This window comes from Onychostruthus taczanowskii, unplaced genomic scaffold (assembly GCF_017590055.1).
Source record: "Onychostruthus taczanowskii isolate IOZ18803 unplaced genomic scaffold, ASM1759005v1 scaffold31, whole genome shotgun sequence".
Taxonomy (NCBI): Eukaryota; Metazoa; Chordata; class Aves; order Passeriformes; family Passeridae; genus Onychostruthus; species Onychostruthus taczanowskii.
Genome location: NW_024500461.1, coordinates 479,643 through 505,605, shown reverse-complemented (window position 1 = coordinate 505,605; position 25,963 = coordinate 479,643). Strand labels below are relative to the sequence as shown.

Here is a 25,963-nt window from a genome sequence, read left to right as displayed (position 1 = left end):
TTAAACAAATTTTCAGCAATGGCTTTGTCAAAGCTACAAAGTCAAGCAGCTGCAAGTTTAGAAATATTGTAGCCCTAGTAAATCCCCTAGAAAAATTTTGCCCTCTAGTTAATCCATCTGTCACACTAAATTATTAATATGGCATCAGAATTTCACACCCACAATCAAGAAAATGAACGTTTTGGAGAATGAGTTTGCATGGTAAAAGCAGTTCATAAAAAGCCATTCTCTTTTTTTTTTAAGCCAGAAGATAAATATGTATCACAAGCAGAGCTTGAAGTGTGAGCTGTTCAAAAGCTGCAGCAGATTTTTTCCTACACATCCGAACTACTACTGTGAGCTGTAGTTGACACAGCCGAGAGTTAAAGCTGGTATTCCACCTGTGATGAATTGGGGTAGAATTCTGTATCCACATGGAAGAGGAGGGAAAAGAAATGCACAATTTCACCGAAGTCATGGAGTGGACACTAAGCAGAAAGAAACCATGGAGAATTCACTGGACTAAACTGTTTCAGCAGCTCCGGGGCAGTCTCAGTGTATCCCTATCTTTGTGTTGGATGTTTCACATCACAAAAGCCTACCACAAAAGCTCTTAGAAAGAAGTCTAACACCATGGAAATTTCTGGCAAAACCAAAAGAAAAAGAATTGAAATTGAAAGACTGGAAATTCTATTAAGTTTGAGCTCCAGAAGACCCCATTTTTACTATGGAGACCCGAAACAGTTTAATAAAAATTTTGAATATATATTGTGAAACTCTAAGAAAACAGAAAATTCAAAATTTTGCTTCCAAGATGCCTACAAGTTTTGCATCAAATCTTATTTTTAGGGTAAACTTGAATGTATTATTCTAACAAATTCCAAAAAATGGAATGAATATCAAAATACCTGAATGAAACTGAATAAAGTTCAATGAAAACTACAATGAAAACTGCTAATTTAAAACACTTGGGCTTTTACTTCAACCACCGCATTCTACCTGTGCCAAGTCTTTTTATTTTGGGTCTAGACCAGATAAAAATTGTGTCTTTGACACTAAATTGGATTCTACATAGAACTGACGTTCATTGGAATCTTGAATCTGCTTGCATGTATTGGGACACTTGACTGCAACCACAGCGCAGACGAACTTTGTCTGGGAATACTGAGTGCATTTGGTGAACTGCCACTTCTTTCACCAGAAGGAAGCAGCAAAAGAATAATTTAATAGAATGTATTCCAATCAAACTTGAGGAACATTTCAAAAGACAAATGACAAAGTTGTTCTCTAGGGCCTTAATATTAGCGAATGAAAAAAAGTACTACAGGTTAAAATGCAAGAGAACAAGCGAAAGCTATTTGGGGAGCAGGAAGAAACACCTTATCTCAGGAATTTAATACTTAATGGAAACATGACACTAAATTGTAGAGAAGACAAGAGAAAAGTAAAAATGTAGACATGAGTTACAAAGGGGAAGGAAATTTTTGAAAACTATAAGGGAAAGGCTGCATGGGAATTTTTTATATTTCTGAGAAAGAAGATTCATTCAGTGGTTTTACTCTTACTCTTTTTTTTAGTAATTTTTTTAATACACTTTACTCTTCTACTCTTTTTTTTAGTTAAAAAAAAAGGAAAGCTCTTAGCCAACAAGTCTGGCATCTTCTCAAATACTCATTCATTTTAGAAATGTCTTTTTTTTTTTACTAATAATGTATGAGTAGTCATAGGCCCATGATCTTGTCACTGCTATTGTTGGCTGACATTTGAATTTATTCTGATTTTGAAAAACATACTTGACTTTAAAAGTAAGCCTAATACATCACAAATTACAGTAAATGGAATTGCCATTGTGCACAGCATTATACAGACACCACATGAAATACCTGAAGATTACGTCTGTTTAACTATGGGCAATCCTGTTTAAAGGTCAAATGGATGTTTTGTGGAAAAACACAAGACAAAACAAATCTAAAACTCAAAGCCTACTACCACATTTTCAAACCCAGGTAAAAGTCAACCTTAGTATCAGTAATGTACAGGTTACCAGCACAGGTATTAGCGCAGAGCTTGTACAGAGGTGCTTGATGATACGTACTACATGTTTGACATTGCTGTCAGTCAACTTGTGCAGTAACAAAAATACTTGAAGAGCAGCTAGCATGTTGAAGAAAGAAGTTCACATTTCCTGATTTTGTTTTAAATAAAGTATCCTAAGTATTAATAAATGGGAAAATAAGATATTAAAATTGCTGCTATTCCTCCCGTTCAAATTAGTTTCCCATGAACCTCATTACTACTAGCAGATAAAATCCCTTCCTTAGCATAGCCTTGGGTTTAACACACTCTAATGCAATGGACCATTTTTATCATTCATATTAACACATTAAAAGTTCTCTAAAATAAATTAAATAAAATTTGTGAATACAGTCTGTGAATCAGAATAATATAAAGAAAATACTGCCATAGGAAAATGTCGAGAAGATAGCAGCCTGAAATTTGAGACAGGAAGTGTTTACACTTCATGAAAGTAAACCAAGGCTAACACAGACCAGTGCTTCACATTTCAAGTGACACAGCAAACAGCAGCAGTGGCGATCTGCACAGATTTATGTGCTATTTGAATAGGCTACTATAGTCTAAGGTGCATAAACAAAGGGATTATTTATAAATCAAGAAAAATAATGGTTCCATTAAACAAAATCTTTGTGTCAGAGGCTATATGTAACTCCTCCGAGTTTTAATCTTTGCAATACCTGTATGTATGATTTTAAAGGCTTAGTCTCTGAGCTTCAGCTTTCACAAATACAAACCAGATAGAAATTACTTAACCATTTGTCTACCCAATGGGTAAAAATGTGACAAAGGCCAGCTTCTAATACACAAGACTCAAGAGAAGATCAAATTTAATGCATGAAACTTGCTTCTTCTGCAAGCTGATATAATGGCAAAAGAGATATGTATAGCAGCATTCATTAAACAGAAATCACAACCAAAACTGTAATGAACTCACAACCAAAATTTCTGTAAGTTACGGGCCAGTATCTTTTCAAAAATTAAATACGCCTGTTACAAGAAAATGTCTTTTGACATATTGGACTGTTCAGCATTTGACATACAGACCACTTTTCTTCATGCTCAAAATATTTCTTTCTCTGAAGACAAACTTTTCCAAAAGGCATATTCATTTAGCAGTTATAATAAATTCACGTGTTAAAATTTTTAGTAACTGATGTTTAATCTCATGCTGTAAACAAAATATATTTAGGTGGTTTTAGTTAATTTTAGCTAGTTTTTTCCAGTCAGCTGTCAGAATGTTGTACCCATTTGTAGAAATGGATGGCTTTGACATGCAGTGTGTTTTGGTACTTGAGATAGTTAGATAACACTGCTTCTGGAGCAAAGAAAATAGAAATCTAAAACTAAATTTAAAAATAAGATGGTTGACTTTGTGTTTCTAAAATAAAGACTAAACAACTCCAAAATGCAAGCTACAGGCACATCTTAGATATCAGTCTTAAAATGTCACTAGCAGTTCAGGACACTAGAGTCAAGGATATTTAAAATCTTTAGCAGGGAGACCTGGAAAGCTTATCTTGAGATTAAAAGGTTATTTTATGATGAAAGGCTTCAAGACTTCTGAACCTGTTCAGTATTTGAAAGAAGAATAAAATGATCATAGGAAGTACCAGTGAACCTGAAATAGTACTGCACTTTTCAGTGCAGTACTATTATAAAGAATATAAATGCAGCAGAATTAAAATAGGAAGATGGACAAGGAAGTAATATACCGGAGGAGAAAAAGATGATACTTCTCTGTGTTTCATAAGAAGCAATGGAACACATGAAGGCAGCGAAAAGACTGTTAAGGGGATTCACAGCTGCTTAAATCCTCTGTGCCACTATTTGACAGCTGTTAAGTGGCTGCATCTGTCCAAAGGCACCTCGATGGAGGTGGTTTTACCACACCATATCTACTTGCAACGTGTTTGGTATCTCAGGCTTTTAACACAAAGAAAATCAACAGGTTTACTTCTTCTCTCCTTTGCCTTCTCTTTCATTTCTTTTTGTATTTACTTAAGCACCTTCCTCTTCTCTACCACTCCTTGATAATCACACTACCATACTCACACTATCTGACTCTATCCATTCCTTTTATTTCATTCAGTTCATCAATAACCCGTGACTCTGCCACACTGAGATTACTGGTCCATATACATTCTAAACTAAAGGACCTTCACCTCCATTTGCCATCTTTCTGTTCATAGCACAGTGCCATCTTCATCCCTTATTTTTCAGAAGCATTCTTAAACAGAATTTTACAGACTCTTTATACGTGTTCTCTTCCTTCCTTGACAGTGTTTTCTACTACACTGATCAATTCTTATCCATGTCTTGAATCTTGCCATCCTAACACCTCCACAGCCTTCCACATTACTCCTTTTCTTAACATCTATTTCAGACTCTGAGGGCCTGTAGTTTAGTTTTCACTCATCATTAGTTTTTGTCTTACAGTTTCTTTTCCCTATTGTACCAGACTTTCCTAACTTTTAATATTATCTCTGATGAATATTATGTGGATTCAGCTGTAATCTGTGAGTCAATGGCTCATCTCTTTTACACAACCAGCCAGCTCCCTTTTATGCATGTTTAACTTCCCTTCCGATTTCATTACTCTAAGTGGCCTGATAGTAGCTCAAACTTAGTATAGCTAGCCCAGAAAAACTTTGACTTTTCTAAATCCTTACCTCTATCTATTCTTCAGTGCTTAGCTTTATTGATAGAAAAAAATTCTGCAGTAGCTCAGGATATGTTTAAACTCTTGCCCTTCAGTTAAATTCTCCCTTCTTCACAAAAATCAAACATAGAGAACTTTATCCCTTCAAAGTGAAAAATACTATCCAGTCCTAACTTCTTTCTTTCTTGATAATCATAATCTTCTTGTCTTCTCCTCAACTCTTGCTCACTTCTTGTCTCTCCTGATTTACTCCTCATATCATTTTTCTTCATATACATTGAACAGTCTTACCAAAATCATAATTTCTGTTTCTGTGCTCATTTGTAACTTTTTTCAAGCTGCTCCCAAACATCTTTATTAGTCTCAACATAACCATATTAATACATTTTTTTGAAAGAACCACATTTTAGGAAATCAGAGACACTAATTCACATTAGCTAAAGTAATTTTTCCATCTCATCTTCATATAGTAATGAAACGAATCAGTATATTTTTCCATCTCATCACATAGTAATGAAACAAAGCATTACACATAAACTTCTAAGATGTTTGGCTGCAAAACCCTAATCCAGAGACTGGTTTACAGTGAATCCCCTTTGAATCTAAGTACATGGTATCTGGAAGGCTGATGCAATTGGAGCCCAGTCTACAGGCAATCTGAATATGAAATTTCATTTGTAGGTTAATGATACTCCAACATAAGCAACCTTCTAACACTATCCTGAAGTAATTAATGGATGTTTTTGCATCTGCTTGTTTCACAGGTGTATTTGGTACTGCAAAAGTACTCAAGAGATAAGGAAGGCTGAGCAAGCTTTGCCAAAAAAAGACAACAGTTTTGTTTCTACAGGGAAAAAGGAATGTCTCTCCCATCAGAAAAAAAAAAAAAAAGAAAAAAACTCAACTCAACCACACTTTAGTTAAAAAAAGCTAAACAAGAAACCAAAACATAAAAAAGAAAAATTTTTATAAGGTTAAGTTTCACTTAATGAGAGAAAAAAATAAATTGTCATATTAAGGTTAGTTTTTATTTCTTTTTAATATTAAAATACACTCTTACAGCAATTCACAATTATATATTTTTCATTAGTATTTACAAGTGAAGCAGACTAAAAATTGGTTGTCAGAAAGCAGTGCCAACATGCAGAGGCACTGCCTAGATCCATCTATATCTATCATACATAGAGATATAAAAAGCCTCAGGTAAGAATAATGATCTATTATTTATCTATTATAATAATCTACTTTTTCTTACCCCTCATTCATATCTCATTATGTCAGACACTTTTGGCTGTTTTTCTCTAAATTACTGTGTTGGCTAGGAAAAGATACTATCAAATCAAGACAGGAATGTTCACAGACATAAACAACCATTTGTGTTTAAAAATCCAGAATGTCTTATCCAGTTCCACACTCCTGAGATGGCTAGATAGAAAAACTGAAGGGCAGTAAGTATAACCACCTCCAGCCTCCCATCCTGCTCTTCAGACAGATTTTCCTATCCTCAAGGATACAACTGATGTGCCAATCAGTGAGCTCCTGAAATGTCGAAGACATTTTAACACCAATGTATTGTGGTAAATCAAAACCAGACTAAGTTAAATGAACATAATGTACTCAGGTGAGATACCATTTATCAGGAGGTTCAAGGCAGAAACCCATCTCTCATCAAGTCATCTCACTGCAATCCACTGTTACATCACAGATTAGCAGAAGTACAACCAGAAACTGCTAAATTTCGTTTAAGATAAATAATAAAAAAAATAAAAACAAAAACCAAACCAGCATGGAAATCATGAAACAACTAAACTGAAAATGTTGAGAAAACAACTTTGAAATTCGATGTGTCTGCGCTCAATCTGAAAATAAGACATGATATGGCTAAATGAATAGTAAAGATGATGGATTTTTTCTTAAGTTATATAAAGATTTTATACAACAATTAATTAAAAGGGTGAAGTAATATCTCCACATCTACATCCTTAACCATTACACCTTAGTTCCACAAAGTCCTCTGTCAGCAGACATAAATACATGAAGCAGTCAATCTTCTACACTTAATACTATACGTAAGGGTGCTATTTTGCAACAGTAGAGTTTTGCTGTAATACTGTAATGCTGAAAAACCTTCATCATACAAATAAATTAGCGGCAAACTTCAGGGTAAAGCCGAGACCCATCCATATGCAGCCCCCAGCACAGTGAAGACTTGAGGTATTCCAGAATATATAAGATCACTCTTCAAAATGTCTGTGAGGTTTTGTGCCTCTTCATCTTTCCAGAGCATGAACACTTGACCAGGAGATTTCTTGCAACTATAAGCCAGTATAGGAGATTTGGCACATGACCCTTTTTGGGAACGTAAGTAATTTCCTACTGAGAAATTACCTATAGTTTAATGGAAAGTCATTGATCTCTGCCCACCATCTGCTTAGTCCAACTGCTTATTTAACATGTTGGGTGATAGCAACACTTCGTCTCAGAAATTACCCTTGCTGAAGCTAATGAACATCGTGTTGTAATTTTAACTAGATTCAGATTTATCTCCAGTCCTAGCCAAGCACTGTGTCCATTAGTTGCTGACAGTGACTAGTGCTTGGCTACCATGTTAACTCACGAATTGTTCCACTAAAATCAACACAACCAAACATGCAAAGTTATCTCAACAATTCTCAGGTGGGATGCAGTCTTTATTTCAACGTGTCATCCTTTAGCAACATCTGTATACAGCAACTGAATTTGATTAAGAAAACTTATTTTGGATGCTTTTATACTACAAAATTGTAGACACATATCCTTTGTAAACCCCAGGATAGATCAGAAGGGCTGACTGTGGTCCGTATGGGAGACACAACCAACCACTGCTAACCTGTATTCAAAAAAAGAAAGGAACCCCTGTATTTCACTGGAAATTGCTCACATACAAGTAAAACACCCTTCCCCCATAAAGAGTTTGCGATCCAAAAAATACACCATCAGGTAATTTATAATTCAAACGAATATCCTTAGACATAGGTTGTGTAGAAGATCCCCCACCAGACACCTGTAGCTCTCCAAATGTGGTATGAAAGGCCAGGAAGGGCGGCTGAGTTCTGCTAGCACAACTGAGGTGGGAGGAGATGATCCTCTAAGCAGCAGAATGTGGCCTTAACACATCTACACCCCCAGGCTTAAACATTTTACTTCTTCAAAATTTCCTTGGACAAAGTGCTCGAGTTGGCTTACATTTTACTGAAACCAGTTTATTCACAGTACCACTGCTACCATGCCACTGCTAACTTCCGATTTCAAAAAAAATTATTTTTCTACAAAAGCTGCATTAATAGCATATCCTACATCACTGCTGACAAAACAGCATGAAAAGAGGTTTGCAAATGGTGTCAAATCATACATTGTTAATACACAATAGTGACTGAAGTCTTATAAAAACATGCAACAGAGCAGGATGAGAAAGTTAATCTAAAAATTACCCAACTCAAAATTATGTTTTTCATGTCTATCCTATTTACAAACAATGTATATGAAGCAGCTGAGTCCCAGACACCAAACTGACTGAATAACTAATGGGCTGGCGTTATGTATGTGCTGCTCAAGAACAAACACACCAGAGCAGCCAAAAGCACAAGGCTGCATTATAGACCTACAGCAGGAAAGTGAGTTTCTCACATTTATTATGTAACATGCTCCACATAAAGTCATATAGGACAGAGACTTGCAAGGCTGGTTGCTTTCATTTACAAACAATGGTAAAATGGGCATGTTAAAACACTGTTTGTTATAGTATGGTCTGAAGCTATCCATCTTTCAGCAGCACATACAGGGAATATTTTAATCTAGAAATAACTATTTGGCTGCCAGTGAAAAGAGAAGCACCAGAACATACAGCAGCAGAGAGACTGAAAAGATTTTTAAAATCTGCACATTACTGTGCTGTAAACCACTTATCTACAAAATCAGTTTGAGCTTACAAGTATGTCCAGCCTAGCCTTGTATATGCATTGTGTACAGTTTTGCAGCAGTAGAATGAAATTTTGCAGCCAATGCCCTTCACATACAACCAGTTGGTGGCGAAACAATTTGTCATTCTTATTTAACTGTTGTTATTTGCTGCAGTACAAAGAAATTCTAACTGATACAGGTTAGACTTCTGATGTCACACAAAAAAAGCAAAAGCTGTCTTTCACAAAATTCACTAAAGCTAGCTTGCATCTTCCCTGCCCAAATTAATCACATATTCTAAGGATGCCCAAGTGCTTCCTTCTGTTTCCTCCTCTGTTCCTGAAAAGTAGAGTTGCATTCTCTACCTTTATGTAGGTAATTTCTCCGCACGATAACATTTTTTGATGGCATTCAGAATTCCAAAATGGAAGGAGATCCCATTTCACTGCAGCCATTTGTTCCTAACACAAGAGGTAACACTGTGACAGGATGGAAGCTCTCTCTCTATCTCCACCTGGTCCCTCTGTAATTTTTTAGTACTATTCCAGTAGACTTTAAATCTTACTTACAAAAGCCAATATACCAGATGTCCTTGATTGTCCCACCTGCTGGCTGTGTTTACACTCTCCATAACTGATCCACCTATCCATCCTCATGCATGCAAGAAGCACTGGGCAGTGTGCATGATGTGTTCTCTCTTGGACCTGGTACAGGGTATGTGAAGAGTGACAGCTGTTTGTTTTACAGCTTTTATTTTAGTTCTAGCTGCACAGCCTCCCATGCTTTGCTCAGGAGGTTCCATGTTGACAATCTATAATAGCTGACTTGAAAGCCACCATGCCACCAGGATCTGGTCTGGGAACTGAAATACGACAGCCTTAGCTACTCAGTTTGAGTTTATCTGCCTTGGTAATAATATAGATAATATAGAATCGCTCACCAGTCAGTATGTATCTTCCTCACCTGTGTTTTGATCATCAGGGGTATGGTTTTCACACAGCTGTTCCCACCTTGCTTTTTCTTTAATACAAGCTTTTAAAGAATCATGTGACAAGCTCAGGAAATCTTGGCTTCTATCTGTGCTTCTGAGAAGCAGGCCACACCAAGCACACAGTTCTATGTCACACAGCAGAGCTGAAACTTGTTTACTGCTATCAAAGCTTATTTACAGCCTATCAGAGAGCTAAAAATACTTTTAATTTTCCCACAGTATAAAGCAGACTGCCACTGTACTTCTCATCAAACCAGATACCCTGCCAGGGAAACATAGAGGCTTCTGCATTCAGTCTTCAGTTAGCAATGAATCTGGCTGCTCAGACCAAGGGTTACAGAGCCAAAGCCTCATTACAGAATCACTGTGCAAATATAGCAATTTACAATCAAGAAATATATGTCGAAAAAATAGTGTCTTGTAAGAAACATTGTACAAATAGACCTCTGCATATACTGAACAATACCATCACATTTTTCTGTTTTTCTATAATATATCCCAAATACTCCCAATATATACATCTGTCTGTTTTACTATCAACAAGTACAGATCAAAGTAATGTATATAAATATGTTTACATGTAAATATCTACTATTTTAAATTGGAAACTACAAAACAAGAGTTATGCCTACAGTATTTATATTCCATGTATTTATAATCCTAGTTCTTCAATGATCAATTTCTTTTACTGATGAGATGATGTTCTATGTGTTTGTGATTTCATGCTTTTTTTCTAAATGACTACTCTTATCTGTATACAATGTATTATTAAGACTATTTTCCCACTTTTCAGTGACTTCCTACTTTACTCACATCCCTCAGAATATGGGGAATGGACCCAAGATTCACATATTTTGAAGAGCTCAGTTGTGGTAGCTACAGAGAGACCCATTATCGTTAATTGTTGCTATTACTAATGCTAATTAGTAAGTAACAATTTTTTCAGAAAACTAACTGGAAAAGGGAAGAAAGAAACTCATCAATGAACAAGAAATATCTGTCTTGGTTCATTCCCTGTGTTGGCAATGATTTATTTGGTTTTGGGGCACGTTTGCCATGCTACAGCTGCTTTTATAGTCTCTGTTTCTTGAGATATCTGAAGAGCTAAGTCTGATACAAAGGTTTGATGGATGTCTGCCTAACTAATGTATGTAGCTATTACTTTGTATTTTTCTTCTTTATTACATTTTCAGAATCAAAAAGAGATAAGCATTACTACAAGTCACTGTTATCAATATCAAGAAGACACACACAAAAGATGTTTGAACAAAATGAAATTCTACATGTCAGTGGTAGACAAGCTGTTGTTGGAAAGTGCCAGATAATTAAATTTTACAGAGAATCACAAAATTTGGACCTCTCACAGTGATGAGGTCTGTCAGACACAGATAAGAATTTGTAGTTTTAAAATATACAAGGTTTCTTATCGCATCTTCTTTTAATGTGAGAACAAAACAAACCAGTTGTTTGTGCCAACAGCTCCAAGCAGTTTGTCATACATCAAAGGACAAAGCATTGCTCTGGTTGGGCCACCACCATTCTGACACCAACAGACAGAATTCACAGACAATAAAGTAGGAATCTGTATTCACCCAGTTTACCAAAGAAATGGTGGGAGGACAGCAGAGGATGTATTTATCTCAGGACAGCGCCTTAACCGAGGGTGCAGAGAACAGGAAACCCCAAAAGCAGAGGCAGACACTAGAAAGGACACAACAATTCTGCCTGACTCCAACTGAAGACCTGGATGCCCACCCTGTCCCAACATGGTCTGTTCTCTGGCACATTTTGCACATGCAGGACATAAAAAAATTGGATTCACAGTTATATAGAAGGTAAATATTTTTTTAATATTTTTAAGGGAAGGAATGTAATTTTAATATTTTTTTCTTTTTAATGCCACATACAAAAGGGTTACACACAAAACCTGCTCACATGCTGTGAGATGCGGTTAGAAAAAAGACCCTCAAGTCTTCCAGCCTATCCTGAGAAAACAACCTTTACTTTCTCTGCCTGCTCGAACTGTTTGAGAGACACTGTGGTGCCTGGGGCACTGCTGTCCTGGCCCTGGCAGCAGAGGCTGAAGGACACTGGGAAGAGAGGCAGGGTCTGCCCAGGGCTGGTCACAGCAAGCTTCAGATACCCCCATTGCACCCAGCACAGGGCACAGCTGAGCCCCATAGCTGAGGTGGGGAGAAAACCCCTTGGGAACACCTCTGGAAAATGTATTTAAGATGGTGCAAAACCACCAGCAGTGAGAAGTGAGAGGGGAAAGTGAGAAAGAGCCCTGTGCACACCAAGGTGAGAGGAGGAGGAGGGGGAGGAAGAGCCCCAGAGGGTGGAGCAGAGATTCCCCTGCAGCCCATTAGTGGGGACCATGACCATGCAAATTCCCCTGCAGCCTCTGGAGGTCCCCATGCTGGACAAGGGGAAAGGGATGAGGAGTGAGTGACAGGGATCAGCTCTTATAAACTGGCCACAAACCTCATTTCCCACCTCTCTGCACTGCTCAGTGGGGGCAAGTGAAAGGGTTGGGAAGGAAGGAGTGAATTTGAGAGGAACACGGGGAGAGGGTGCTTTAGGTTTTGTCCTTGTTTCTCACCATACCAATCTATTTTAATGAGCAATAAATTAAGTTAATCTCCCTCAAGATGAGCCTGTTTTGTCCATTAAGGCAAGTGATGTCCCTGCCCTCATCTTGAGACACATGGAGTGAGAGAGGAGCTGGGTGGGAGCCTGGCAGCCAGCTGAGGTCAGCCCACTGTCCTTGGGAATCAAATTTGGGAACTGAATTTTACAAACTCAGGTAGTCCAATTATAAAAAAAAGAGTGACCAAAGTTCATATTCACTTGCTGACAGTGAGGTGAGCAACACCTGCTGCACAGAAAGTATATGCTGGTTCTACCACCTGATGTCCACAGCCACCTTCTGTGAAGGCTCAAAGTTCTGGAGTGGTTTCAAAAGCTGCTTAAACTGATTTAAGGCTTTGCTACCGCCAAAAGAGAAGAGATCCTGCCCTACTTTTCACATGCACATCATTGCACTATTTTCTTGTGAGGCAGCACTAAGGCTTATCTGGCTGAAAACTACTGTTCATTTTTAGTGCTGGAACAAAAAGGGAGCAAAAGATCACCACTTCCAGCAAACACAATATCATGAAACTATACCCTTGAAGGGCTTCAGGCTCATGATTTCAATGTACCTCAGAAAATGCCTATGCTTATGAGACTTGGATCACAGCCGTTCCCCCAGCTTCACACTGGGGTTTCTTAAAATGTCCATCCTGATTTATTCAGATGTAAAGATAGTAAGAAATATCCTGCTGGGTTTTTTTGAGGCAATTTGTCACAAAATTTTTTCAACACTGCTTGACCAAACCTGCGACAGGACCAGAGGACTTTCTGAACCAATCTAAATTTATGGTCTGCTAATCTGGTATCTTCTCTGAGACAAACGACAAGGTCAATCATTCAACAAATGTGCATGACCTCCTGCAGTAGCTATCTGTAACATAATTCATTTCATGAAAGAATACCCTACCCACTTAGCCATTCATTTTGCCTTACACCTTGGGTCTTCTTCCCACTAAAATCTTAAAATAATTTACTCATAGAAACATAGAATATGCTGAGTTGGAAAGGATCCAACTCGAGTAAGAATGGCCCAACTCCTGGCCCCAAGAATCCCACCACGTGCCTAAAAAGCATTGTCCAAGTGCTTTTTGAACTCTGTCAGGCTTGGTGGTGTGACCACTTCCCCTGGGGAGCCTGTTCCAGTGCACAACCACCCTCTGGGTGAAAACCTTTTTCCAAATATATAAGCTAAACCTCCCCTGATACAATTTCAGGTATTTGCTTGGGTCCTGCCACTGGTCATGAGAGTGAAGAGATTGGTACCTGCTGCTCCTCTTTCCCTCATGAGGATATTGAAAACCACACTAAGGTCTCCCCTCAGTCTCCTCTACTCCAAGCTGAACAAATCAAGTGACCTCACATCGCTTAACGTATGGACCCTTTTCCATCCTTGCTGACCTCCTGTGGATGCTCACTAATAGCTTCATGTCTTTTTTATACTGTGGTACATAGAACTGCCCCCAGCACTCGAGGTGAGACTGCCTCAGTGCAGGGCAGAGCAGGAAAATCCCCCCCCTTGTCCGACTGTGATGCTGCCCCTCCTGGCTGCCAGGGCACTGTTCAACTTGCCATCAACCAGGGTCCCTGAGGAACCTTTCCATGGCACTGCTCTGCAGCATCTCATTCCCCAGTCTGTCCTTACATCCAGGGCTGCCCCATCCCAGGTACAGAATCCAGCACTCGCTCTTGTGGTTGGTGATTGGTTAAGGTGTCTCTGTAGGGCCGCTCTGCTCTCAAGGGAGCTTCTCCCAATTAAATGTTGTCAGCAAACTTATTTAGTATTCCTTTGTGTCCAATTCATTAATTCTCACTGCCCTGTCAATTCAAAACCATTCTGAATTTTTCCAGCTTCTTGGCTTTGACCGTAGTAATCTAGTGGGGCTTTTTTCCAGCCAGTTACTTCCCAGATATGATGTGCACTTGTAGGTGCATACTTTCCCCATAAAACTATTATTTTTCCATGTAGTTTCAGTTTCTTTTTTTGCCTGCCAAAAAGAAAAGAAAAGGCATGTTCCCCCCGCCACACAAACATATGCAGGAGAATGAGCGTCTGGTGTCTGACCATTATTGATGCTGAGATTGACTGGGACGAACAGCAAGGGCTCCCAGTACCACCTCTGGCTCAGTGAGCCAACTGTTTGATAGTTCTCATGTTGTTTAACAGCTTATGTATAATTGCTGCTGGCTTCGACTGTAACACAGTAAGTGCAGCACTGTGGGCAGAAAGTTTCTGCACCAGCAGTTTTATTCTCTTTCTTTCAGGAAGACTAAGATCTGAACTTGACTGCATTACTTTGTGAAATTTTGTTTTCCCCACAGAAGTCTTCATTGTATCTGATTCAATCTGAATCATCCAAGCCCATAAATCTCATAGCAGCCTATGTTGCCACTATAAAATAGCTGAATTTACTTTCAGTTAAGGAGGTTATAAAAAGCTTAATTTCAACACAGTGATTAACGTAATTTTTGCATTTATTATTCTCCGTATTTTTAATGGATGTACATACCATAGATCTATGTAACATTCCATTTTCCCTACTGCTTAATGGTTTACCTTTAAGATGGCAATGATTAAAGGAGGCAAAATGTATCCATCTACAGCCTAGGGATTTTAATTTATCAGTGAAAAGTTGGGTCTCAAAAGTGAAATTAAGTGAAGAGTTAGTTCAGAAAAAAAGCAGGTAAAAACCATAGTAATAGGAAATTTTAAAAGTATTTTAATTTTTAGAAAGAGCTTTACAACCTATCAACCTTTGTTTGCCTACAATTTTAGTGTTTGTTGCAACAATACCTTAGTCCTTATTTCTTGCACAGTCCCAGGATTCCAGGGCTCCTTGTTTTTCACAAAAAGCTAGAAACTAAACACTTCCAGGGCAGGAAAATGGGAAAGAACTCATGAGAGTTTTGCTACCAACTAGCATGGTATCTTGAATTTAAATGGGTCAGACCATTGAGACTGGTTGGTCTGGGGCCTCCTGATTCTGGATCTGTACTATTTACAGTCTTTGTGCTCTGTGGATATTCCCTAAGCTGGCCTGACCACTACTCTGCCTTTTTAGAATGTTCAAAGCCACTACACTGGAAGTAATAGCTCCTGTGAGAGGAGAACTGCTTTCATCCCTGTTACTATCAAGCAATAAATACCTCCAAAGCAAAAAATACCAAAATCTACACACCATAAATATTTCTAAATGAAAAGTAGTATTAAAGAGAAATTGCATCTAAAACACTTAAAGGAATATTTTTGCCAGTATAATGGTGTTTTTAAGTAGGAAGACTCCTTGTAACACTTAAAAACTTCCAGTTTTTTTCTATTTCACTAATCACTTCCTAATACTCAAAAAGTCTCAGAAGGCATTTCCTACTAACTCTGCTTATTACAGTAACCCCTTTAATCCATTTTGTAGTATATTATACAGACATCAGCACATTAGAGGACCTACCAAACAAATTCTCTGACTCAGGTGACAAAATAAGAAGCATTTCTAGTTCAGATTTGTGCATCAGATCCTCAGGTTTTGCTGCAATCTCAGGTTACTGGTATAGATTTTTTAAAAAAAACCTCCTAGATTCATTCATATTCCATTTTTGCTTTAATTTGCTTTTCCACTTCATATTTACCTTACAGACAACTTTATTCTATTTCACATTCCTGAGAATCTCATTGTAGCTCACAGGTCTATGTGGATCATCTCTTTAGCAGCAATACTCTTCAGGGCACAAGACAGTCAAATGTGCATGCAAGTCCTTGAAGCTACTGTTCAAATGGAAATTCAACTTTCAAATCCCAAAACATTTGCTTTCATTTAAATTAGTCTGAGTTATAACATTGGTGACTTACTCCCAGACACATTCATAAGACAGTATTTCATATTCTCAGAAGAAACTGCCTGTAACTGAGATATGCAAGATAGTGAACAGAGATAGAAATTAATTTTATCACTGCGATGAACACACTACTACTTCAATCAAAATTTATTTTCAAGTTTTGGTGGAACGGGAACAGATTCAGGGGAATTAGAAGATTAAATATTTTTGATAGAATCATAGAATATGCTGAATCGGAAGGGACCCATCAGGATCATTAAGTCTAACCCCTGTCTTTTAAAAATGAAGAGTCTCTTTACCAATGTGAGTACCTTGCAGGAAATAAAGACTTCTGTATTAAATATATTTATATATGGGTGTTAATACAATTGTGACATGAATTTAATTTTTGGCTCCTAAAATCAGAAAAGGGTCTAGAATGCAAGCCTGATACTATAATCACACCTCCTAATTTCACTGTGCTGTCTACATCACTGACATTGAATTTTATGAAATGACTACAGAAGCAATGGGACTACCTGGTGGAGACTGAGGTGTACAAGCATTAACTCAAATGGAACTCATCAGCTAAAAAGGCACAGCAGACATTTTATCTGCAACCTGAAAAATCACAGTACCTTTCTGTATGCAGCTACATTGCATAAGATACTCACAGGCAAAAATATAAGGACACACACTACTGAATGTACTAATCAAAGACAAACCCTACCCAGAACTGATCTGTTTAGTGGTGCACAATGGCAGATGCCACAGCATATTTTTTTGTGATGCAAGGCTGCTCAAGATCATCTATGGATAATGAACCATGACAGCTTGGGATTTGATAAAACACAAATTGATGGTGAGAGAAGGCAAAGAACACAACTACTATCTCAACAAGAAATGCAAATCAACTGGATATTTTTAATCTTTAATGTCAGAATGAAACCTCATGTATTACCACAAAATTACGTGTTCATTAATCTAACAAAATTTGCAACAGAAAAAGTGATTTCTAAAATTTCTTTACAGTCTCCATTTTAATTCTCGGAAAGTGCCATGGATTAAAGTATTTAATAGGTTACAGAAGGTAACAGAATCTTGTTTGTTTAAAATACCTTATATGATTGGCAGCAATGCAAAGTTCACAGGGGAATCTTAAATGAAGGTTCTTCTTCTTCACAGTTAGGAAAATTATTCCTTTTCTCCCTTTAAAAGAAAGACATTCAATGTAAACACTTGCCAATACCTATAGTGCTGTATTTTCCATTTTGCCCATGAACAACTGCTGCTTAAAAACTCTTTTAAATGTACTTGGCTAGTTCACTTTCAGCTGGTTATCATGAGATTTAATCAGACTGTTAAGAGACACAAAAGGAAAATATGTGAACAAAATTTCTTCATCATGGACTGATTTGGACTGTTTTCTTAGTGTGCTCCAATATTATATATTTCTGTAGATTTCATCAGTGAGCCAAATAAAGTGCACATTATGTCTTTCTACTGCTGTAACCCACAAGATGTCTTAACTTAGCATGCTCAGTGAATTCACATGACACTGGAAAGACACAGATTTACACTTGAACATTTTTAAACTTCTATACACAAAAAGACAATTTCAGAACAGTTTGGACTAAGGGGAAAAAGTGACATCAGTCAATTCAATCTTAGACTCAAAACAATTTCCTAGAACTATTCTGATTATAGCAGATTTTTTTTTTTTGTCTCCTCTGCTCTTCTATTTGCCTTCTATAGAGTCTCATATTCTGGAAAATTAAAGGAATTCACATGGCTTTTCCCCACAGCTATAACCAGAAGCTCCAGTTAAGACTGAATGCTCACTGTGCTGGAAGTTGTTTGAACAAGACTGTTAGACATCTTAAAGATTTTTATAAACCAAATCCCTTAGACAGTAAAGAATAGGAGTAAAGCTATATCAATATATTTGTTCTACAGATGAAAGCTAAGGTACACAAACATTAAACAATATGCTGAAAGTCACACAAGTCTGGTTCAACGATCCTTAAATGCCTTGAATCCTTGCCCAGTGCCTGAATCACACCCCATAAAGCCTGTCCCCAGTCCCCATATCTTATATGCAGCACTTCTAAATATTCTCCTTAGGAGGAAGTACTATAAAGTCAATAAAGTCAATAAAGATTTTTTTTTTTTAAACAACAAAAGCACGGAATTAAATAAAAAATTAATCACAATAGTTTTAAATACACAGGTGGGAAATGTTCATTTTTCATTAGTTAAGTACTAAGAAATCAATACTGAAAAAATTATGGAATTTTCTGTAAATGTATATGCCTATTATTTGCCTTCTAATTTTTAGGGAATGAAGTCTATATCAGCAAGCGCATTGCATTGAATTTAGAGTCACCAAGGTCTGGGAGTACAAGAATTTACAGCTCCACATAATGTGTCTTTTCTATCAGAAAAGGAAAGAAAGACTAAAGCCTTTGAATTACTCCAGGACTAGGGTTTTAATGAAATAACTATCAGGAAAAGCTGTTTAAAAATGTTCTGACTTTCACAGTCAACAATTATTTTGTAGCTTGTGGCTGTCTGCATAGAATATCTTTATTTATCAAAACAACAAAGTAAATTAAACTCATTAGATGCAAACCACAACATTAATAAAAAAAAATCACTGCAATGTCAAGCACTCGAAGTTTAATTCAGTCTATTTCTGAGGCTTTATGAAAGACTCTGAGTCACAATTTTTTTGTGGGGAGCTATGCTTATTCAGTGCCTAGGTTATTTTTTCAAGGAATTTAAGGGGTTTAGCCCTCCTATTCATGAATGCTCTAGAATTCATATACCTTATGGAGCAGATTCTTAAAATAAAATAACTATTTTTGTGATGAAATTTCTTTAAGATAAAACAATCCAGTAATTTCATATACCAAATAGTAGATCCTTATTTCCTCTCCACATTTTTTTTCCCCCTCAAGCATGTAGCATATATTGTATGTTCCTACATATCCAAGACAACTCCCACTGAATTCCATGTTCCAGCCTTCCTGGCTCATTTCTCAACCATTCCCAGTTCTCTCAAACTAGGATTACTGGCTGATACTACTGGCAGTTATGCTGGCAGCTCTGCATCTGCTGTCCAAATATCCAATTCCTCATTAAATCTGTCTTCTCTAGAGCTCCCTGCCAACTTTGACTCTTTTTATCTAGTCAGTCCCAGTTTCCCATTCCATGTCCAATTTTTATGCCCTTTCTCATTATCCAGCTTGACTATTAATCCACTGCCTTTGCCCATCAAGCCTCAGCCATCCCCTCCTCAGCTCAAGGCTGACCAGTTTTCTGGTACTCTCTGCCCACTGGGTCCTGGCAGAGTTCTGTCTGGGATAACACACAGGGGAATACCAAAAGCCATCACAGGGAACTCTTTTTGTATCTTTTTCATCTTGCAACAAAATGTCCATTGGGTGATAGGGATGCTAGAGTTTATCAGAGTCAGCCTCTGGAGTTCTGAGAAGCCAGAGCACACTTAGCAAAGACTGCAAATGGAGATTTTTCATCTTTGTTTTATTAACAGATCCCTCTTCCCTCTGTGAATTATTTTCCTTTTCACAAGGCTTATGATTTTGCTAATTCTAGTGAATATTCACAGGCATGGCCACAAACACATTCTGTCAGAACTGGCAATCTCACTGCTAGGCAGAAGACCTAAATCTGCCAAAAAGGAAACTTTCAAATATGACATGTAGTTTTGTGCTGAGATCTTAACTGTGTTGAACAATCCTAGTTAGATGTAAATATTTCTAAGGGGACAAGAGTTAATATTTGGGAGTCAGGAAAAGACAGATAAATCTATAGAGTAAGTTTTAGTATGTTTTAATACAGGTAACAATGAAGCATGAACCATGTTTCAACAAGAATTTTTAGGTTTTCTTAGAGATTTAAAACTTCTTTTTACAAGTCTCTTAGGGAGCAGGATGAATCTCTCTCACTTATTGGATGAACAGTGCATAATACTTTGCATAATGAAATTAAGCAGCCTGAAGTACATGTGAACATGACTAATGAGACCAAATGCAGCAGGAAAACCAAGCAGATGGCTTGAGCGAGCTGGAACAGAGTAGCAGGGAGAGATCTGAATGTTTTGGGGTTTTGGAGGATACATACAGAAACACAAATATAATTTTTGCATTTCTGTATAGCAGTGCATCTGTCAGCACTCTAGTGGTCTACAGACCACAAGTGAGAACTTGCCAGAATACTAATACTGTGTGTGGAAAACCTTTATGTGTCATCTGTGGAGATACAAAATGCAAACAAAATGGAGGTTGGGGGTAGGAGTTGTTTGTTTTGCTGTGCCTGGCTTTTTTAATTGCATAAAAAGATACTTAAGCAAGTGGTATATTTTTAATGAATTAGTTCTTTACCAATAGCCTGGTTCTCAGACACCTCCTTAGTAGTATGAACATCTGGGGGGAAATGCAGCAAGAGAGAGAGAAAGGAGGGAGCAGGTATTAAAAATAAAAAATGATGGGAAAAGTCTTTCTTATCAAGAAAGGTCAAAGACCAACTTACAAAGGATGCTACCAGAAATATTGGAAGATGAAGATACATTCAGTTTGCTCTCATTGCTTGCTGGGAAAAAACCAAATCTGTCCACAGAAAAGACTAACTGTTCATTTCTGTAACATGAGCACAACGAGGGTTAGCAGACAACCTCACCTTGAGTGGTATTCAGGTGAAGGTATAGCTCTGCTCTGCATGAAACACATTCTGACACTGGCTATTTACATCTGCAAACTTAAGGGCTTGCCTGCAGTTATGTTATAAAGAACAAGCAGATTCAGAGAGAAAAAGTATAAAATTGAGCAAATTTGCCATGTCATCCTGCTGCCATCTCTACCACAAATGACTGGGATAAAATGCCTTAGGATGTGTATTTTCTGACTGAGATTTTTTTTCACTAGAAAACTTTGTGATGTTTTGAAAGGAAGCATAGACATTACCTCAGATTGCAATATAAAGGTATCTTGTCAATAAAGTAATTATAACCAATGTTTAGAAGAAAACTATTTAATTGATTTTTCTGCTCCTGTCAATAAGTATAGTAGTCTGCTTCACTGATGATGACAATGCTACGGCTGTAGCCCATCTACCCCATATTTGACTATTACATGCTCCTAGTATTCAGTGTTCATAACACAATTTAGTAGTGCAAAATACTTATATTACCAACACAAACTGCTGAGGTATGAAAGTCACACATTCTTTAACCCCTTCAGTTAGTTTTAAAAATGTATCTTTCTACTGTGTGCACTGGTCTCCGCTTTTTAAAAGTTCAGAATATTTTGAAACATAGAAAGAGACTGAATAATTCCACTGAGCAGCATTATTCAGGCAAGAAAATAAAAAAGGAGCAAAACTCACAAAACCACAAACTTCTTTTAATTCTGGGGGACAGTAGCAATATTTCCTTTTTTTTTCTCCTTCTTTTCCATGGACTTCTGATGGTATTTTTTATCTTCTGAGAGACAGAGGACTCAAACTCTACCTTTGTATCATTTTAGGTTTGGCATAATATTGTATGTAGGATAACCAGCAACTTTAATGGAAGCTGGTAGGAGCAAAGTGCAAAACAAACAGAAGAAAGTGGTCCTCTGCCCAGCAGGTGGAAGATCTATGAAACTGCCAGAAAAATATTAGAGGGTACAAGAAAATTTTAAAAAGCTGAATGGAGAAACTTAACATGAATTTAGAAAAGAGATTCATTGAGAGCTGGTGATACCACACCAGGTTTAGGAAATCCCTTGAGCTGAAAACAGCTGGAGGCTGGGAATTTTCTAGAGATGTGTTATGTACTCTCACTCTATTCTTCTCTTCACTGGAAATCTGCTATGGCTTATTGGTGATAAGATGCTTAACACTGTAGATACAAGGCTAAGAGAATCCCTGGTCTGAATTTTTGGAACCATTCTTCCATTTCAATGAGATACTCTGAATTTGGTTATACTTCTGCCTAATCAAAGGTAAGGAAATGGATGCCTTCATATTCCAGGAGCTAGTCAAATCCAGTGCATGACACATCTGCATCACCCACTGGTCCTCAGTACTGTGAGACCACTTGTACTGAACACACTGAACATATTTGTATGGCTTAAACTGGGTATATCGATGATCATAATTTCATTAGTAGTGGTTCCTGTTATTCAGAATGGTGAAGGAGAAAAATGTTTTTAAAAAAATAGTAATAATAATAAATGTTAGATCAATTTTCTTTCCTTACTTCCATGGACAAGTGTAAGGCAGACAAGTGCAAACACAGAATCCAACAGGATGGTCTAAAACCTAGGAGGAATTTTTATTCATTTCATCTGGTAAAGCAAGAGCTGAAGACAAAGTGATCACAGTACAGAGTCATGTGAACACACAGCCTAAGAACTGTCTGATCTGGTAACTGCAACTTGCAACTGTTTTCTTTCCGTGTGTTGTTTTAGGTATCCATATGGAACCACGCAGCTAGACATTTATAAAAAAATTACCTTGGTGACATGTGGCCAACACCTTTGAGCTGTCAACTTTCAAAAAAATGCACCTGTCCCACATATGGGTATGCAAGCTTATATGTGTTTTCTGGTCTCTCTTGTCTCAGTAGGATATTTTTTTACCTTCCTCTTGGGGATATTTTTTCCAGAGAATTTGGACTGAAATTTTTTTTATCTATAAAAATTATATAGAATTAGTGAAGGAAATTCTGGTCCATTTCTCTGCTTCCCAATCAAAACCAGCATACAATACATATCGGCAAATACACACTTTGGCCTGCACTTAAATGACAAGAAAACAAAAAGATTATTTCTACTAGCACCCTACTTTACTGGTGCCCATTTGAAATTCTGGGTAGATATCACACTCCTGCTTCCACTTCACTTATGTATGATGTTATTTAGTAACATCCTTTCTGCTTTTGCTTCATTGAACATTAACATTAATTTTTTTACTATAGCAAAAGGAGACAGCAGCAGACATCTTGCTTTCCTGTAAACATTTTTCTTCCACATGAATGCTGAATGCTGAAGCATGCAATTAAAAATAAGAATCAATAGTTCACTGCAGAGCAAAAAAACCACCTTATCCTGTGCCAACTCCTACCCTCAAACTCTCATTCTGACCTCTCGTACCACACTAAATTCATGATCTCTAATTCCACACCGATCAATTTATTTACTTGCTACTAAAGAACAATCTCTAGCTTAAACTATCAACATAACCTTTAATTTATGAAAGACATCAAACAAAGTATCTCATACAGAACTCTCTGCAGAAGGAACAACTGGGTTTTTTTCATGCTGCAAGTGAAAATAACTTAAAGACATACAATTAACAAGTTGACAAGAAAGGGCAAGTTTTTGATGTTCTGTCTTCCAGATCTATGGACTTGCTCAGCTAGCAATTATTGAAGTCAACTAACGTGACCACTGACAATTGAAGCTGACAACTTGTAATGCCAGATTAAGAGTTTAATGTTCTTTGCCGGCATCAAGCTGATGTATGATACGTTCCTCTGTATCCAGAAAACTCAGTATGTCCTTTTTAAGATCACAAAACAATGTTCACAAAGCTCTGGTAATAAAAGCTCACAGTTTATCAAAATCCTGTACATTACCTCAAGTTCAACTCTCTTAAAAAAAAGTTCATTAGCCAATAAGGTTGGAAAGAAGCATTTTCCTCTACAAACAGCTTTGATGAGTTAAGTTGACATTTTTCTCACATACACAAAGAAAAAAAAATCTAAATCCATTTACCATGCATTGTTTCCCAACTGCAACATTTAAAGGAAGATTGCCATTTCCTCTGGCAAAGACTTATGAACATAAAAAAAAAAAGCTGTACTCATAAAATCAGGAAAAAAAACCCCAATCAAATTAGAAATCTCTAACAGCATGAACTTATCACATACACCCAGGCAGAGCTCTCTTGCAACTAGGGATCAGATAAAGATTTTAATTAGCTCCCTTGAAAATTGTTGTTTACCTTTAGAAAAAATGACAAGTTCATCATCACCTCTTTATCATCCACTTTCCAGGAAGCTTCTTTGTCAGAATCTACACCCAAACATGAATAGGTGCACGCATAAAGCAGTCAAATTTGGTAAATTACAACAACGTGTCATTTAAGAGAGGGAACCCTTTGTATTTTAAGCTTGGAGTTCCTCCTGCCCAACTGGGTAACACAGCTTAGGTGGCAAGTTTTTAGAGTTGCACTTATTTGGAAACAGGAAAACATGGGAACACTGCATCCAACTCACAATGGTGAAACCAGGTTTGCATCAAGAATATAAATTACAACACACATGAGATTTTATAATTAGTTCAGACAATCAAATGCATAGCACATTTAATTCTGCCTTGGTAGAAGAAAGAGTGAGAGGCCCACATATTTTTCAATCTGCATCTTCTATTGTTAACTTTCACACATATTATATGCATATAGATTTATGAACATAAATGTATTCATAACCAATCCATCATTCCAGAATAAGCAGGCTGTAGTAAAGGTAGCATTTTTAATAATTTTCATTTGTCTTTGAGGTACTACTTTCTTAATTATAAGGAAGTGCCTGTCACTTAACAGGAGAGGAAACTGGTCTGTAGTGCTTCTTCGAAGGTGTAGGTGAATCACAGTTTTAGTCTTTTAGTTTGCATCTTAACAAGATGATCTGAAAAGTCGAGTATGATAGATACTAATATTTCTCTCAAGACTCAAACTAGAAAGTATTGGTTGATTGCTTGAGTACCAAAAGTAAGTTTTTACTTATTGAGATAGTCCCCAGGTGATGAGCAAAATGTCATGACCAATGGCTCAACCAGTCCTTAAGCCATTACTTCAAAAATACTACTGAAAAAAACCCAAAACATTGTTATAGGCAGATGAAAAGTCTACTTAGTTTTCTACAGATTTCCCGAGGTTTGTCAATATTGACAGATGATCAGGCTTAAAAGGTGTGAAGTAATGTATCACAAAAACAAACTGCTTACTGAGAACCTCCAACAGAATACTAAGTGATATAGATAATTTTACTTACCAGAAAAGCAATAACACAATTACATAAAAATGTCCAACACCCCCAAAATGGCCATTGAAATAATCAGTTTCTGTAAAACATTTGTATTAATATTACTTTTTTCTTTTGTTTTCAATTTTTCAATCAAGTATTTTTTTTAAGCTATAGATAAACTGACACTAGTGCTCCATTTCCAGTTGGCAGCTTTCTGACTATCTCTGAATAGTGGGATTCAGAAGGACATGGAAGTTTCAGATACTGTGTTACCACCACTGCTTTAGTCACTAACCTAAATCAGCAGCATGTGAGCTGCGATGAAGGAAGTTAGCTCCATCTGACCCAGACTCAACACAGATACTCAGGCACAGCTCATGCCTCAAGTTAGCCAGCATGATATCCAACTGCACACAGTGATCTTCTCTCATTCTCTTTCTCTTACCATTTCCACCCTGGCTTCCAGGCACGCTGATGAACAAGCAACCAGGACATTCAAAAGCACTACTCATGCAGTCTAAATGCAACTACTGAGGACATAGTCCTCAAACCAGATGTCACCTCTGATGCCAGCAGCCTAACTTCCATCTCCTTGTCGTTCCACTTTCCAAAGTACAGCACAAGAAAAATTACTCAACTGTCTTTGCTCCAGCTAGTACATAATAAACTTTATAAACACCTCATGTCCATAACTGCATTATCCCCCTTTTCCCTTTTTTTTTTTTGCCTTACAAATTTCTTTAATTCCTTTCCCTTAATTTACAGCCTGTCAAAGGCTGTCCAGTTCTTGACATTCCTGATGTATTTGACATCTCTCAGCTTCTTTGCACTTCATACATTTCTT

The 25,963-nt window shown here is 37.2% G+C and overlaps 1 protein-coding gene across 1 annotated transcript in view; it reads right to left on the bottom strand.

Annotated features, from left to right (window-relative positions):
* SYT1 (synaptotagmin 1) overlaps positions 1-17,228 on the bottom strand; it is a 241,185-nt gene extending 223,957 nt beyond the window's left edge. The window contains exon 1 of the mRNA XM_041409785.1: positions 17,204-17,228. The gene's annotated coding sequence lies outside the window, so the exon portion shown is untranslated. The remainder of the gene's footprint in view (positions 1-17,203) is intronic.
* Positions 17,229-25,963: the final 8,735 nt, after the last annotated feature.